The following is a 16,105-nucleotide window of genomic DNA, read 5'->3' on the forward strand; positions in this document are numbered from 1 at the left end:
CTATGACATAATTGCAAAGAAAATGTAAGAAGTTTGAATGGACATAGGAATGCGAGGCTAGCTTTGAGTAGCTCAAGCAATTGTTGACACATGCACCCATGCTACAGATTGTAGATACAGACAAAGAGTTTGTGGTATGCACATATGCCTGTAAGAGAGGGCTTGGTGGAGTCCTTATGCAGGATGGACAAGTGGTATGCTATGAGTCCTCGAAACTAAACAAGCATGAGTAGTACTACCCGACACATGAAACTGAGTTGGCAATGATTATACATGCATTGAAGATGTGGAGAAATTATCTTCTTGGAAGGAGGTTTGTACTTATGAGTGATTACATTGGGTTGAGGTATTTGTTTGACTAGTCGAATTTGAATGACAAGTAGGAAAGATGGTTAGCCATGATCAATGAGTTTGATTATGAGATCAGGTACATCAAAGGCAAAGAGAACAGGGTGGTATATTGTCTCAGCAGATAGGTACAGGTAAGTCACTTTGCAGGCATTATATCCTATGTGACATAATTACATATTAGGATATTGCAGGAAGGTTAGAAGGGTGTTAGGTATATCGAAATTATGTGGAGGATGTAGTAGCGTGCTGGTACATGTATAGGTATAGGTGATAGTATGGGTACAAGTACAGGTGCAAGTGCACATGGTATAGATTATTATCTTAAAGCAAATGGATTGGTCAGATTCCAATATAAGATATATCTACTGGATAACAGTGAGCTCAAGAAGGTGATCTTGAGGGAGTTTCATGTGAAACATTATTCAGGTCACCTAGGTTATTAGAAGACACTCACAACAGTGAATAGATTCTACTATTGGCTGAAATTGAAGAGGGAAGTAGCAGATTTTGTGGGGAGGTGTTTCGGCTCTCAGCATGTGAAATAAAAGTGTAAACATCTAGGTCGACTGCTACAAGCAATCACGATTCCAGAAAGGAAATGGGATGTTATTTCCATGGATTTCATCATAGGGTTTTCAAAGATAGTGAAACAACATGATTCCATCATGGTCATTGTGTACAAGTTGACAAAGGTTTCACATTTCATTCCAGTGAAGTCTATATTCTCAACTAGTGATTTTGCACATGTATTCATCAGAGACGTAGTTAGACTGCATGGTGTTACAAAGAATATTGTGTCAGACAGAGATGTGAAGTTCAATTCCAAGTTTTAGAAGGAGTTATTTGTAGGTTTGGGCATATAAATGGCCTTCAGCACAACTTATTGTCTGCAGACAGATGGATAGATAGATAGGGTCAACAAGATATTCAGGACATGTTGAGGATGTATGTGAAGCATCAACAATGGAAGTAGGAAGAGTATCTCCCTTTAGTAGAGTTTTCATACGACAATGATTATCAAGATTCATTGAGGATGAGTCCCTTTCAGGCATTGTATGGGTGGAGTTGTAACACTCCCATCAGTTGGAGTGATCCAGTTAGCAGGGTGTTGATTGGACCGAATATGTTGGCAAACATGGAACAAGAAATGCAGGTGATCAAGAACAAACTAAAGGTAGCACAGGATAGGCATGAGAGTTACACAAATAGGAATAGGTTGTTTAAGGAGTTCCATGGTGGGGAATAGGTGTACTTGTGCATAAAATTGAAGAAGAGATCCTTGTGAATAGGATCATGTGCCAGACTAACACCACAGATTTTTGGACCCTTCAGTATCATTAAGAGGATTGGGCTAGTAGCCTATCGACTTGCACTGCCTTTGACAATGAAAGTCCATAATATTTTCCATATATCTTTACTTAAGAAGTATGCTAATGATGTCGACTATGTGATTGAATGGTGTGTATTGCTAGTGGAACCCGGTGGAGAATTCAAGTTGGAGCTTCAGTGTATATTACCTAAAAAGTTACTCATGCTCTGGAACCGAGCAATTGATCAAGTTAAAGTGCAATGGAAGAACTTTGGGCCCGGTGAAGCTAGATGGGAGATGGCGTACCATATGTGGGATATGTATCCTTCCTTGTTTGCTGGTTGAGACAAAGCATCTTTGACATGGTGTTTTGGTATATGATTTGATATGGTGTTTTGGTATATGCTTTGATATGGTATTTTGGTGTATGCTTAGATATGGTGTTTGGTATATGTTTTGATATATATTTTGGTAAATGATTTGGCATATTTTTTTGGTATATTTTTTGCTGATGTTGCTATATGTACATACCTATATGAATGTAAATATTTCCATGAGCTAAGTTATAAATCTCCACTAATCAATATGGGTTTCATATCATTATCATTATGATGTCATGTTACTATGACATCATGTGCCTATCTTATCATGGTGTTATGATGTTATGTGGGTTGGAATTCAACAGGATGATCATTGTAAATATCGTAATGAGCTATGCTACAAAGCTCGGTATGTTGTATGTTGTCATGATGTTTTGTTTTGAGTAGGTATTTGAATGTAAATACTACATCGAGCTATGATATAAAGTTCCATGAGCAGTATGTCTTCTTTCAATGAGTTGGTGAGGTATATGTGTTGGAAATATTGAGAGGGGGGGTGAATCAATATTCCTTAGAAATTAACACTTTTAAATATTTTTAGATGATTAGTTAATGTTCAATTATTATTAATGTTTATGCAATAATAACAGTAAATAAAAGAACACAATACACAAGATTTTTAGGTGGAAAACCCCTTGCGGGTCAAAAACCACTGAACGTTTTTCTAATTAATTATTTAATCTTCAACCCCAATTGAAATGAAAGAAACAACTTCTTAGAATTCTATAAAAACCATTCTTCTCCAGCTCCCACTAGAAGGATGCCCCAAGATTTAGAAAACTTGGTGTAACATCAAGAATATGTAGCATAAAATGTGTAGTATTAAGAATAGGACATCTAAAGAACTAATTGTGAGATATAGATACATAGAGATATAACCGAGACACTGTATATACTTATGTTGTGGTGCAAAAACATATGTCAGAGATGATACTCAAAATTAAAATGTAAAAACTATTCATACATACCTTGTTGTAGGATACGTACCCTTGATTGTTGAGGTGTGGTCCTTACTACATTGATCTTTGAATGTATGTTTTTTCTTGCCTTGTAGGAGCTCAATATTGAATCTATTTTATCTATGCAATTTCAAATCTCAAGGGTCTGAAATTCCATCCTGTTGTATCCCTCTGAGTCCTCTTTCCAACCCCATAGGTTTGACCAATATTGTATTCTTCAAGAAATAGTTATGCCCAATCTCCCATGATGACCTGATTATAGACTGGTTCAGTAGAGAAAAATTGTACGAAGTGCCACATGTCACTGTTGCAAGCTTGGGTCCTGAAAACGCTACTAAACAAACTACAATCCATCCTATTTTTGTGACTATTTTTGAAATTTTAATCCAATGCTTAGAGAGAAAGTTATGACTATTTTCCCAACATTACGTGTTTGACATGGAATTCGGGAGTCTTCAAAACCCTAACTTCCTCATATCATGTCTCCTAAAATATAGCGAACCAAGGCCTGAAATTTGGTTGCGAGGTTCATCAAGATGTAGGCTCAAAGGGGTTTTAATTTCAGCTTCTTAAGCTTCTTAGAAAAAAGTTATAGTGAAAATTCCATGATGACCTATTTGAAGCCACAAAATCCCTACTAGAGGAGGATATGAGGGTCATTATTTATATGAATGTCTTGAGTTGAGAGGGTCATAAACAAATGAACATTAGAGGGATTTTAGGAGAATTTGTTAATTATTAATTATTTACTATTCAATGACCACAACCTTTTATGAGTGCCGTGCCACAACCCCATAGGGGTTTGGCCCACTAACTAGGGTTACTAACTTTAAACATGAATATCTCTCGAACCGTGAAGACTTACTTGTCCTGCCATATATCAAAGGAAACATATCGATGAGTAGAATCCATATAGAAGATCCTTGACTCAGAATATAGTAAGTTTTCAAGTCCAAATTTCCATGCAGGATTGGGGTAGCCCATAGTGCTGCTTGGGTTGACATCAATGACAACCACAGATCAAAAATATGTGTGATTGAAAACAAAAGATGGTGTCCCACAAGGGGGATGGTTTTGTAATAAACCTGGTGAAAATTCCATGTAATAAAAGTTAAAAATAATAACCATAATCGATGGAACACTTATTCCAAGATGAATTTTGGGCAAGACATCTTAGCGGGTGTTCACTTGGTTGTTTATGGCTAAGGAAATTGGCAAAATGCCACAATTGTTTATGAAAATAATGGAAATTAGGAGAAAAAAAGGTGAAAGGTCACAGGTTGCACTTGAGGAGGAAAATGAAGGAAAATACCAGAAAATGAAGAGAATAGAGGCCTCACCCATAAAAATGCTTCTAAGGATCAGTTGGTAACCTTTTGTTTGTTTAGTGTTTTAGTTCTCTCATTATTCTCCCTCTCTCTCTCATACTCTTAGACACAGAGTTTTCTTGGAGCACATTATCATTGGAGTGAGAAAGGCAAAGAAGGCAAGAGGAAGCAAGGATCAAGCAAGGAAAGGCATGCTCAAGCAACTATAGCAGGCTTCATTGCTGGTATCGAATTGCATGTGTATTTTACTTGCTAGGGCATGCATGAAATTGCATGTTCTTCTTTTCTATCATCGCATGGGTTTTTCCAGGTGTGACAATGTTCTTTAGCCTAGCCTTACCATTTCCTAATAGCGTTGATGAGATGGGTTATCACTCTTGGTTAATATGAGATGACTAGATTGGATTCGAAGCTGAGTGGGGTGGATATCTAAACTGACAATCACATGGCCTAGTCATTCCTGAACTAGACTATGGATCACGGTAAAGCCACTCGTTTAGTAACCTCTGAACCAGACTGTGGGTTGCAGTAAAGCCAGATTGTGTGCCTCAGTGGGACTAGGAATCCTTGTTGGTGAATGACAGGATATACGGTAAACTCATGTGGTGGATTTTCTCTCTATTGGGCCTAGTAGTCTCAAGATGCGATGTATGGTAAAGTCGAGAGAGTCTATCTCAGTGTAGGGCCGAGTGATCCCAGGATCGAACTATAGATTGTAGTAAATCCTGAGAGACTAGGATGCACTCAAATTCCTCATGGTGTAGGTAGTGAACTCAGGTGGAATCCATGCTTGTTGGTGTTTTTCTTTTGGTGTGTTCTATGAATCCCACATTCATGCTTGGGATACGGCACATGGGTGATTGGCTGAAGACATACTTGGTTCAACCAATATATGGTTGGGTGGAACATGGTAGTACCCTCTCCAGTTATTTTATTGCATTCATTAATGAGAAATTCATTCACTTGATTTTCATGTGTAGATGTAATGATGTATATGTTGATTTTATGGTTGATATCTTTATGATATTGTTGTTCCTATTATGCTAGTTATATGTATGTTTTATGACAATAGATATGTATGCCTCTTAACATGTTTACACTTGTATATGAATGGATAATGTGTCTATGACCTAATATATGATAATGTAACAAATGACATGAGGGAAAAATGGTTCATAGTGATTCTGAGATAAGTATGAGATCACTACACTTAATTCTATTATCTACACCTGTAGGTTGCATGTTGATGATATGTTTGACGAAATTCCTGTCATGGATAGTAGCGGTCTTGTTCAACTTATTATTTTTTCATCATTGTCTCCCTCTACATTTATTGATTTAAATCTATCTCTCCATTATGGGCAGTGACATGGGCTCTCAGCCTGAAAAAGTGGGTTAAATTCGAGGGCCACTCACACAAAACTAGAAATTTTAGTCTTTGGTTGCTGGAAAGCAAGCCTATGAGAGTGACTTTGGGTTTTTGTATGCTCTCTTACCTATAGCATGGGAGTGACTAATTCCTAAGATGCACAGAACATCATCAAGGCCCACAGATAGGCTGTCTGAGTGGCTGACATGTCTCCTAAGGATTCATGTAGTTGGACTTGTCAATAGGTTCATGCAAAATCTAGGAGAAGAACATTGGTGAGCAGTGAGATAGGTGCTTCTGTATTTTAGAGGCACATGAGACCATTGTATCATATTTAATGGTTGTGGAAATTCATTCTACGGATATGTGATTTTGATTAGGCAAGTGATTTGGACAAGAGGAGATCTAATGTAGGATATGTCTTTACACTTGTAGGTGGAGAAATTAGTTGGATGTCAAAGCTTCAAGAAAGAGTTCCTTTTCCCACTACTAAAGTAGAGCTTATAGCTGCTTTTGATACCTGTAAAGAAGCAATCTAACTGAAAGGTCCACCTGATGAGTTTGGATGGATGGAGGAGAAAGCGAATGTATTATGTGACAGTAAGAGTGTTATTAATTTGGCTACAAATATATCTTATCACAACAAAAATAAGCACATTAATGTAAGGTGACATTTTGTATGACATGTGATCGATGGAAAAAAAGTAGCTCTCAAGAAGATCAATACATTGGAGAATCATGCAAACATGTTCACAAATCCAATTTTAGTACAAAAGTTGTGATTGTGTTTGGCTTCTCTTAGTTTGCAGAGGAGATGATGAATGGGTATGGGAAAGGGATTATGAAATTATTGTCAAGGTGGAGATTGTTAGGAATGAAAACAATTAAAATCATTGCTAAAATCTAATTGTCTTAGTAAATATGGTTTTACTGTTGAGGAAATTATGTAACCATAGGGAGTTATGTAACAAAGTATTTGTATTAAAATGATGATTTCCTAAGAGGATTCATGTAATGTTGGAGAGTCATTCCTATCTTTGGAGAAATCAGAATTCCAATCCCTTGCCTCATGGAGGTTTCCTTGACACACTATTAAGGATTCACCACATAGATTCTTGTGTTTTTTGTTATGTGATTCAATTTTTTTTTCTTGTGCATTTGTTTAATATTTAAATGTTGACAAGCTAAAATACCAACAAAGAATTGTAGGGGCATTGTTTATATGAACTCCCATGTAATAGCCCCCTTCGACATTTCCCCAAGTTAACTAGTCTACTTGTGTAAACATGTGATGAGAGGCTGCTATGATGTCATTCAAATCCCCATTTATAGTTAAGAAAGTGTAAATGAAAGAACCAAACCAATCTAACCTTCCACACATGTTAAATAACCCTTTAGGAAACATGATATTTCACTAATTTGGACCCCTAGTAGCTCGCATGACAAGACATGAATGTGATTGAGGCCTTCCAGTCACTCCCATAACATGCACATGTCAGCGGCTGTGGACTTTCCCAACTAGTTCTAACTCAGCAACCCCGGATTTTGTGCCACATTTTTAGAGCCATGACTCAGTCCACTACCCATAACTTCATCAAACATTCAGAAGTGATAAATGACATTGAAACAAAATTAATAATACAAACACTTGTTCAATGACTTGACTGGATGCCTACTAGTCATGATAGGCCTTTCATCAAACATGTCACAAATATACAATCTAGTGGTCATAACATTAGATCTGAGCATAGGGGTCTCATACTTATCTAAAAATTCATAAAGAATCATTGATTGCATATCACAGTAGTTTAATTTTTATCTATGAGGTCATATATTCATTTTACTTGCAACCACTAATCAAAACATGGTGGAAACCATAGATTAAGTCTGTCATAAAACATGTTCATAACCAACATATGACTTGAATAGAGATATAAGGATATAACAATCATAATGTCCACATGTAATCTAGTACATTTATACATGATATACCAAGGAGAAAGATATTTTATTAATGAATGCAGAAGAAAGCCAAGTATGGGAGTTCCACAAACCACCTGACCATGGATTGGTTGAACTAAATATTTATTTCAACCAATCACCCCTGTGCCATTTTCCAAGCATGAATGTGGGACTTAAAAAAAACCAAAATAGGTTTCCATAGTCTTTACCGCAATCCCCACTAGATCAATAGGCCCTAAATAAGCATGGACGCCAATGGATTTGTCCACATAGACCATGAGGAATTGACATGTCTCCTAGTCTCTAGGCTTTACCGAATGGTCAAGGATTCCTAGGCCTAATCAATACTCCACCCTCTAGTATTTATCGTATATCCCATCATTCATTGGCCATGGATTCCTATGCCTAATCAAGGGAACACACCTCTAGGCTTTACCTTATATCCTGTTGTACAATGGCCGAGGATTCCTAGGGGAATCTAGTGATAGAAAATTTGGCTTTACTGCAATCCAAGCATAGTTTAGGGATTCTTAGACCATGTGTTCTTTCTTTTAGAGATCACAATAGCAAGAAAACCAAATACACATGCATGTACCATGGATGTCAAATCTAGCAAGGAAATCACACATGCAAATCGATACCTACAAATAATCTCATTATAGCTACATGATCCTACTCTTCCTTGTTTGATATTTTCTTCCTCTCTACCTTCTTTGCATACCTTGATCCAAAGTTGAAGTGATCCAAGAAAACTGGGTGTGAGAGAGAGAATATAGAGAGAGCTCCAAAACTGAACTGACAAAGGGTAAAACTAACAAAAGTTTGTTAACTAATCCTCATAAGCCTTTTTGTTAATGAGGCATCTCTTTTCTTCATTTTCTGGTATTTTCCTTCAATTTCCTCCTCACAAGCAACTTGTGACCTTTCACCTTCCTTTTCTCCTAATTTCCATTATTTTCATAAATAAATGCCAATTAATGCCTCATCCTTTTCCTTTACCAATATATTTTTAGCCATAATAACCCAAATGAACACCGAATAGGATTTTTTTCCCACCCTTCAGCTTGGAATTCATGTCCCATGAGCTTGTTCTTATTAGATTTTACATGAGTTTTTAACCAAGGCTGTTACAGAACCCTCCCCATTGGGCGAACACCATCCTGAGTGTTCAGTGACACATAGAACCAATAAGACCACTAAAAATCAAAACATACTTCCCATGGAGATATATAACACAACTCATTGCAGTATTTATAATGAGGACTATTGAAAACATGAAAATAATATTGTTCACATGATATTTATAACACAACACATTACTATTTTAGAATAACAACCAGTTATACTTAAGCACATTTGCTTCAACAAGAAAATAACCATATTGTTCATGGAGATTTATAAATCCAGCTTGAAAAAATATTTATAATAATATACACATATACACATTTTCTTAACCTACAAATAAAAGGATACAATTGTTGCATCTGCAACAAGGAATCTAGAGGATCACACCTCCACCCTCAAAGGAACACCAAGATTCACCTCCTTCCTAGGAATTCCAAAATCCACTGCCAAAGTCAAAACTCCATCTGATAACCAATGCTACAATCCTGAACTGCTTGTCCTCTCAGTGAATATTTATTGGCTCGTTGTTCTAAGGCACACTCCCAATGCACATCTGATTCCATCTGCAAATGCTAATGAAAAAAAAAATCTATCCCCTACCTTCCCATCTCTGCTACTAGTCACTCACATTCCAAGTTCCGCAACATCCCATATCCGAGGTCATCCATCCCTTGGAAAGGTTTCTTCACATCGGAAGGTCCAAAAACCAAGGGATAACCCTACCTCAAAACCATGATTTTAATCATAGCATGCTGATGGAAATTAATGGAAATTATTGGGCACCAGTGTCCCATAATGGCCCTACTACTAAAGTGCTTTAGCAACATATTGTTGGATTTTCCAATTCCTTTCAATGATGTTGCTAATCCTTGCAACCAGTTTCAACCACCGAACTAGGCATTTTTCATGATTCCCTATACCAAGCACATAACTGCCATTAGATTTAAAATAAATTGAAATAAGTTGACATAATACCTCAATGGTAGATTCTCAAAGAGGTACTTTTTCAGTGATGTTCACTTCTAGTGACAAAAAATCAAATTAGTTGTTTGATTAAATAATCATGTCTAAACATATCACACTCTGTTAGCTCAAAAATCAACCATCATAAATCAAAATTATAGATCACATGTAACAATCATAAATCAGAATCATAGATCGCATGCATAATAAAAATGAAATAAAATACTAATACTTAGCCATTATTCGATCCTTATCATGTACCTTTATCCTTTGTCCTTTCTGTATGCACATCCAATCATTTGCCACACCCTACAAACACCCAATACCTTCCCTTCACCCACATACACATACACAATGTAGATCACAACACATACATCCAAACATAGCGTTTGTCACCACATAATGCATACACCTACATCCAATGCAGAACACCACACCATACATAAGCCTACACCTGGTGTACAATACAACACAATACATATACATAAACAGAGTACAACACAACAAATACACATTTCATGATATCACGACTACACAATGCACATACATATTACTGGATGTACAAGACATAGCATGTATGACATGCACAAAATATCAAATGTACACTAGTACTATATGTACAACATATACACAATAACACTTGCACAACGTGTACACAACATCACATGTACATCGAACCATCTGCACAATTTGTACACAATTCCATATTTACACTCCACCACTTGTACAACGTGTACACAACACCACATGCAAGACATGTACATGACACCACATGTACACAACACCACATGCACAATCATGCACACAAGACCATAGGTATATAGCACCACATGTACAACATGCACACAATGCCATATGTATGTATCACTGCATATAAAACATGTACATAACACCATATGTATACAACACCACATATCCAACATGCACATAGCACCATATGCGAACAACAATGCATATCCAACATGCCACAGTTTGATAAGCACACAACACCACATATCCAACATGTACATAACACCATCTATACCCAACAATGAATATGAAATATACAAACAACACCATATATACAACACACACAGAACATCATATGTACATAATACTACATATACTACATGTACAAAACACCAATACTACACATCCAAATACCACATTGTCCTTACCAAACAACCTTTCTTCTATTGTCTTATCCATGCTTGTCCCAACATGTCGCAAAACACACTTCTTTCATTCCACTCATGTGTCCCTCAACATAGTCTATCCATAACATAGACATAGTATAATCACATAATATCAAATCATAACCACAAGATACTAACATCATGGATTTGTCAGGGCTACTCTTCTCACTTGATTTCTCATAAACTAGGAACCTCTTCATGCCATTCACCTGCATAAGAAATCATTCCTCCACAAGAATGATCCTTGACAACCCTGTCAAGTCGTGACATACATACATACATAAATACACACACACACACACACACACACACACACACACACACATACATACACACACACACACACACACACATTAGCATTAAACGATCATGATTTATGACGACCCTGTCAGATAATGAAATACAAACATACATGTATACATATATAGACATCAACATAATCATGATTACAACATAGTTAACAAATATCATAAGGTTAAGGTTACGATAACTCCCCTTATCTGTGAATAACATACACAACATTGAGAACAACAATTCTGAACATAGCCAAGGCATTTGAAGCATCAAATCAATTTAATCTACCTTTAACGTTACATTTTTCATGATTTCTCTTCCATTGTCCATTTATCCCAATGGACCCAACCAATCCAACTCACTATCATACACTTTCCTTTAGCTGCTCTTATTCATGTATCGAGATTAATCCCAGTGTTTTATTACCTATTGGGTTTCACACAACTCTCCCCGAGGTCTATTAACATTCCTCCTTTCCCAACTAGTTCCCAATACCATAAAAACAAAAAATTCAAGAACATGAAAAAAATAAGAAGAAAACCACGAAAAGAAAAAAACAATACGACACCATAAACAAAGTAGCATGATCATGTACTTAACACAATCAAGACCGCTGATCAAGCATAAACAAATCAAGAAAAAGACCATAATAACAAGACTAGCAACAAACATCATGACTAAATCCTCATGGATTTTGCTTCCAAAGGAAAGATCAACCTGAGCCTTCTCCAACGTTTCATGGTCATCGCATTGCCACACAATTCTATGTATCATATTTCCATAAACACATAACTATAATTGTATAAAGAAATATAACAATATACCATTTGCCTTCCCTTGTTGTACCTGGCACACTAACCTATAACTAACCTCATACACATATCATCTCTCAAGGGACTCCATTCCCTTGAAGAATCTATCCATAGCTGAAAATCATCTTAATATATTTGTCAAATACATGTTTAGGAAAGTAACATATATCCACATAATATCAGGAAAAATCTAGGTTAAAAAGAATTCATGTAGTCAAAGCATTCATTCATTTGAAATTATGGTTTCCAACCATAGCAAAATGAATTCTCTCACAATTCCTTTCTTTTACCTTTACCTTGTAGCAATTTTCTCATAACCCAACGAATAGTTATATGAACAAATCAACTATTAGCTTGTCACACTAATACAATGCATGTTTCCTTGCAACTATTTACACATGTCAACCACGTGTTCCAAGGATAAAAACATCATGTATATTAATTGAAATGAAACTTTCCTAGATGAAAAACCATTTTATAATCAATTAATAGTGAAAATCATAATACTACAACAAACACTTACTTACACTCAAGTGCACATAAGTTGTCTCACCACATATGTGTTATAGAAATCACCTTAAAACAAGATCATTACTTCATGCAATATTATATACACATACTCATCTCATGCAATTAATAAAAGATTCAAAAAACAAATATATGACATAATAGACCCCAAACACTAAATAGACAACATTATCAAAATCTAAAACATGAAATAGATGACATAATCAAACATTCACACACCAAGTAATCAGCATAATAAAACTCATAGTGTAAAGTATGACAAGGGAGGTTAGGTTGTTTGCACAATCAATCTAGGTTAGCACGATGTAACTTGTTAGGTCCCTATACTACCAGTATAACCCCTTATTGTTATTCGTACAACCCCCTTATTATATTTTTCTGCCCATGTAGTCCCCATATTGTTATTATTGTGCCCTTACACTATTATTGTTATGTCGACTCTAATTATATTATGACCCCTTAGAGTCCTATATATAGAAAAGAGGTCTTATCATTTGTATCATCTAACAATTGTTCATTTGTGTAATGTAAAGGAGATTTCCCTCTCGAAGAGGCTAAATTCTAAGGTGCTGATCTATATTTTCTATCTTTTTGTGAGTTGGTTTCATAACATTTGGTATCAGAGCTTTGCATTCTAGGGTTTCGCTGCTCCAAACAGGTCTTCATAGAATTTTCACTATAACATTCTTTCTACAACGTTTCAAAAGCTAAGAAAAAAACCTATTTGAGATGAGATCGTGCTAAACCTTGAGTCCAAATTTTTGATCATGTCTCGCTATATTGTCGGAGATATGATCTGAGGAAGTTAAGGTTTTTACAAGCTCCAGAATTTCATCTAAAACAGGTCATCGTGGTATTTTCGCTATACCGTTTTTGCAAAAAAGTTTCAGAAGATAAAGAAAAAACACATTTGAGAAGAAATCGTTCTGAATCTCGGGTCTGAATTTCAAATCTTGTCTCACTATATTTTCGAATATATGATCTAAGGAAGTTAGGGTTTTTGCAGACTCCCATATTACATCCTAAACAGGTGACCTTGAGAAAATTCTCATAACTTTCTCTTTGAACCAAAAATTGAAATTTCGTAAGAAGTTACAGAAAGAGAATGAACTGCAGCTTTTTTCCATAGTTTTCAGACCGAAGGTTAAAAAAGTAACATGTGGCATGTTATACAAGTTCGTTCTACTGAAACATTATATAATCAGGTCATCTTAGGAGATTGGGCATAACTCTCTATTGGAAAATCAAATTCTGATAAGACTTGTGGGGTTAGAAAGAGGACTCGAGGGCTACTGCAGGAGAAAATTTTAGAACTTTTTGATCTAAAAGTATAGAGTTATAGTCATTTCAAGATCGAGCTCCTGAAATCAAGAAAAGGCGATATGAGGAAGTTTGATGGAAAGGATCTAGTAAATTGGATATTATAGATGGAGCAATATTTTGATCTACGTGGTGTACCACTATTACAAAAGGTATGCATTGCATCTTCATATTAGAATCAGATCACTTTTTATGGTATAAAGGGCTTTGTTCTCATAAAAAAATTGTTATGTGGTCAATTTTCACAGAGGAAATGATATCACACTATGAGGATACAAAGAACAACACCTTCTTTAGAGCAACACCACAACAATTGGAAGAAAAAAGAGAAAGAGGGATTTGTTACAAAGTGGAAAGCAAAATTATGGTAACAAGGAATTCTACCCCTCACAACTATAAAGATGGAAGTTTTTTTTCTCCTAGCCTTCCACAACCTACAAGGGTTACACCAAAAAAATTGGAAGAAAAAAAGAAAAAGAGCTTTGTTACAAATGCGATAACAAATACATTAAAGGTCGTAAGTGTGTTGAGAAGAAATTATTTTACATTGATTGTGGAGAGGAGGAAGAAAAGGATCAAGAAAATTCAAGAGAAGAGTATATACACCAAGAACCAACACCAGAGAAAGAAGAAATGAATCTGACCATATCTTGTAAAGCATTGGAAATAATTACCACTCCTGAAACTCTCAAGATAGAAGGACATATCAAAAGGAAAGAGGTTCAAGAAGTGAAATATCTCTTCAAGGAAGAAGAAATGAATCCGACCATATCTTGTAATGCATTGGATAGAATTACCACTCCTCAAACTATCAATATAGAAGGACATATCAAGAAGAAAAATGTTCAACAATTTAAAGATCACATCAATTCTCAGGAACTCAATCCGACCATATCTTGTAATGCATTGGAATAAATTACTACTCCTCAAACTATCAAGATAGAAGGACATATCAAGAAGAAAAAGGTAAGAGTGTTGATTGATTCGGGAAGTACCATAATTTTATTGATTGTAAGATAGCCAAGGAGTTGAATTGCTTCCTATATCTAGCACCGGAGTGTCAAGTGATGGTTGCAAGTGGAGGAACCATACATTTCTCTAGAAAGTGCCATAATATCAAGCTATCCATGGGAGAATATGTATTGAATATCCCAATGCTTTCCATTCCAATGGGTGGTGTTGATGTTTTTCTAGGAGTCCAATGGCCACAATCTTTGGGTATGATAGCTTTTAATTTTCAAGAACTTTTCTTGAATTTTTTTTTTGGGAAGGAAAGGAAGTTGAATTGAGAGGTATCGAAGGAAAACTTGGAAAGATAATCAACTCTAACAACATGACAAAGATTCTAAATAAATAACAATGGGGTGTAATTGCACAATTATGTTCACTAGAGTATCCCACATAGAAATCATGTATTTCTCCAGATCTCCAAAATGTTTTGGACAATCATTCCAAGGTATTTGAGACTCCCAAATGCCTTGCACCTATTTGTGATCATGATCATGCTATTCATTTGATTCCATGAAGTGTTCCTCCAAACATCAGACCTTACATATATCCATATGCCCAAAGGAGTGGGAACTCATTCAAAAGTTGCAGAAGATCCCAGTTCAAACAATATTGCGAGAACTTGACTAGGAAGGAAAAATCATATTGGAACCTGAAGCAGTCACAAAACCGAGAAAACGAAAGATACGAAATAGATCAATTTCAGAGTGTCTCATCAAGTGGAAGAACTTACTTGCTGAAGATTCCACATGGGAGGACAATAATTTATACAAAAGCGCCAAGAACTACTCAAGTGATGAGGACAAAACTTTTTGAAGGAGAGGAGCATGTTAAGTCCCTATACTACTAGTGTAACCCCTTATTTTTATTAGTACAACCCCCTTATTATGCTGTTGTGCACATGTAGTCCCCATATTGTTATTATTGTGCCCCATAGAAGCCCACTATTGTTATTATTGTGCCCTTACATTATTATTGTTATGTCGGCTCTGATTATATTATGACCCCTTAGACTCCTATATATAGAAAGGAGGCCTTGTCATTTGTATCATCCAAGAATTGTTCATTTGTTTAATGTAAAGGAGCTTCCCCCCTCGAAGAGGCTGAATTCTAAGGCGTTGATCTATCTTTTCTATCCTTTTGTGATCTGGTTTCATAACATAACTTCACAACATATCAACTCAATCATAAATAATGTCATGAGATCCATGACAGTAGCTAT

The sequence above is a fragment of the Pinus tabuliformis genome, chromosome 5_1 (genome assembly GCF_031772625.1).
Source record: "Pinus tabuliformis cultivar Carrire ecotype Pingquan chromosome 5_1, CPIR1, whole genome shotgun sequence".
Classification (NCBI taxonomy): Eukaryota; Viridiplantae; Streptophyta; class Pinopsida; order Pinales; family Pinaceae; genus Pinus; species Pinus tabuliformis.